At 45.1% G+C, this 3247-nt stretch overlaps 1 non-coding gene across 1 annotated transcript; it reads right to left on the bottom strand.

Annotated features, from left to right (window-relative positions):
- Positions 1-2108: 2108 nt before the first annotated feature.
- trnar-ucg (transfer RNA arginine (anticodon UCG)) lies at positions 2109-2197 on the bottom strand. Its single transcript is given in 2 exon segments — positions 2109-2144; positions 2161-2197. It is a non-coding gene; the product is annotated as a tRNA-Arg (tRNA).
- Between the last annotated feature and the right edge of the window lie 1050 nt (positions 2198-3247).

Raw genomic sequence — 3247 nt, 5'->3', positions numbered from 1 at the left:
TTTGCTTCCTCACAGTCTATTGGTTTTCTGTGTGTTTTTCTCTGTCCTGTTGTCGATGGTGTTACTCAGCGTCTTTGTAACATTGTGTAGCCAGGTTGAGCCTCCCAACACCTGTGTTGCTGTAATAAAAACAGAAAATGCTGGAAATGCTCAGCAGGTCTGGCAGCATCTGCGGAGAAAGAAACAGTTAACAGTTCAGGTCTGTTTCCTTAGCTCACATTAACTTTGTTCTCTCTCCACAGATGCTGCCAGACCTGCTGACTATTTCAAGCATTTTCTGTTTACGTTTCAGATTTCCAGCATCTGCAGTATTTTGCTTTTGTACGTGTGTTGCTATGTCTGGGACTGTTTGAGTGCAATGCTATTGCTTTATAAACAGCGTTGAAACAAACATTTATCTCACCAACACACAGCACTAATACACAGCTGGATATAAACAGCAGCCTGCAGCAGAGGGCACAGTGGAAGTTTATTAACACAAATAATTCACCAACACTATATTTACTGCTATCCACATTCACACCACGCTTCATCTTAACACGTTTTACTCTTTATTTCCATCAACTTCTTGCTTCCAATAAACACTTCAATTTGGAACACAGCTTCCAAATCACCTTGATTCACAAACCCGAACACAAGCTGCAAATGCTGCAAACACACACCAGCCCAGACTTTCACCTTTCTGTCAACACATTCCTGCATCACTGCCTCTCCACCAACAGTTGTCGCTAGAATCATACAATCAGAATTGCGACAGCACAGAAGGAGGTCATTCGGCCTGTCGAACCCGTGCTGGCTCTCTGTTGGAGCAACTCACCTCGTCTCACTCCCCAGTCAGTTCAATTTTGGTGGTGGGAAAACTTCTCGAAAGAATAATTCGGGACAAAATTAATAGTCCCTTGGACAAATGTGGGTTAATTCAAGAAAGCCAGCATGGATTTCTTAAGGGAAAATCATGTTTAACTGTCCTGCTGGAGTTTTTTGATGAGGTAACAGAGAGGGTTGATGAGGGCAATGCTGTTGATGTGGTGTACATGGACTTTCAAAAGGTCTGGCAGCATCTGAATGGTCACTGACCTGAAACATTAACTCTGTTTCTCTCTCCACAGATGCTGCCAGACCTGCTGAGTATTTCCAGCACTTTTTGTTTATATTTCAGATTTCTAGCATCTGCAGTATTTTGCTTTTATTGACTTTCAAAAGGAGTTTGATACAATGCAACACAACAGACTTGTGAACAAAGTTATAACTCATGGAATAAAAGGGACAGTAGTAACATGGATATGGAATTGGCTGAGTGACAGGAAACAAAGAGTAGTGATCAATGGATGTTCTTCGGGCTAGAGGAAGGTTTGTTGTGGAGTTCCCCAGGAGTCAGTGTTGGGACCCTTGCCTTTCCTGATATATATTAATGACCTAGACCTTGGTGTACAGGGCAGAATTTCAAAGTTTATGGATGATACGAAAATTGGAAGCATTGTGAATGTGTAGTAACAATTCTGTGATTCTGTGATTCCAATATTCAAGTCATTTATATATATGGTGGTCCTGACACTGACACTTGTGGACATCACTGTCCACCATCTTCCATTCTGAAAAACAACTAAATACCACAACTCGCTTTTCTTGATATTTCATACATTTTTTAATCTAAGCAGATACTGACCCTCCTATTCCAGGAGCCTCAGTTTTTTTCCCCAGCCTTTTATGTGGTAGTTTGTCAAACGCTTTCTTAAAATCCATGTAGACAACATCCATTGCTTTCCCTTCATCAACCATTCTGTTACTTCATCAAAAAAGTCAGTTATTTATTAATAGATGCAGTACTGAAACAGGCCCTTCGGCCCATGAAGTCTGTGCCGACCAACAACCACCCATTTATGCTAATCCGACATTAATCCCATATTCCCTATCACAGCCCCATCATTCTTCTCCCACCTACCTGCACTGGGGGCAATTTACAATGGCCAATTTACCGATCAATCTGCAAGTCTTTGGCTGTGTGAAGAAACCCACGCAGTCACAGGGAGAACTCAAACTGCGCACAGGGACTGAACACGGGTCGCTGGAGCTGTGAGGCTGCGGTGCTAAACACTGATCGCCCAAATTGACCGTGGCAGGACTCGAACCTACAATCTTCCAATAACCTCGTTAAATACACCGAAGTCAGACGCCTTATCCATTAGGCCACACGGCCAGTAGTGAAGGTTTGAAAAGGTGCTGAACCTCTCAGTTTTCGGTCGACCCAAACCAAGTTCAAGGCCTGGATAATGAACCAATTGCCTCATTAGTTCTGTGAATAATACAATGATTTAATAGACAAAGTTTTGAAACATTCCTGCCCATAAATCTTGATAACAGAGAGTGTGTGGATCTCCTGACTCAGAATGTTTAATGGATACAGTCCTCAGATCCGACAAGGAACCCCTGAACATCCACAGTAAAGACAGTGTGGATGAGGAAATGGAAGAGCCGGGAGCTGAAACTCAGGGACGGCCGAGCTCTCCTGTCATTGAGCTTGTTTGTCTGCTCTGCTCGCCGCACTTCCGGCTCTACTTTGTTTCCAATGAAAAGATGAAAAGGGCCGTTCGGTTTTCCTCTCACTGACAGCGTGTTTCACTCGGGTTAATATAACCCGGGACTTTTGCTGCTGAAATGAATTCTGCAAGGTCCCAGCAAACACACCGGCTCCCTCCTTTCTCCCCTCTTTCTATCGGATTGTTTTACCAGGAGGGGCTCAATAATAACAAACCCCCTGCAGGGAATGACCGCAAATTGAGCATCAAAATGGGGCAAAAGGGCAGCTTTCTGGGTTCTAGGTTCCCCCTACCCCGTCCCTCCCTCCAGTCCAAGCCCCTCTTCACTTTCTTTGGGACTTTGATGAGGGTGAAATGGGGAAAGTTCCCATTGATGTTTGAATGCTGAATTGCTGCAGAGATCTGCGCACGCGCTGTGTTGCCCCGCCCCTAGTGGGACGTCACAATGAGGAGTGGAGCCATTGCGCATCCTTTCCCCAACCCAGTCTGTGAGGCCATTCACTCAATCAGGGGAAGATGCTTTAAATCAGCTGCTAATGGAGACTTCCCGGGCCCGGGGGAAGGGAACAAACAGCATCTGCTTCCAGCAGCCATTGCTTTGGGAGCGTGTCCGCAGATGTGCTCAGAGATTAGCACTGAGTGGTGGGAAGTTGGGGGGGAATCGGGGAGTGTTTGTAACAGAAACTGTGGAGCAGGAGCTGCTCCCGGAA

Source organism: Heterodontus francisci, unplaced genomic scaffold (assembly GCF_036365525.1).
Source record: "Heterodontus francisci isolate sHetFra1 unplaced genomic scaffold, sHetFra1.hap1 HAP1_SCAFFOLD_43, whole genome shotgun sequence".
Lineage (NCBI taxonomy): Eukaryota > Metazoa > Chordata > Chondrichthyes > Heterodontiformes > Heterodontidae > Heterodontus > Heterodontus francisci.
The sequence above is the reverse complement of the archived record's forward strand: the minus strand, read 5'-3'. Positions and strand labels throughout refer to the sequence as shown.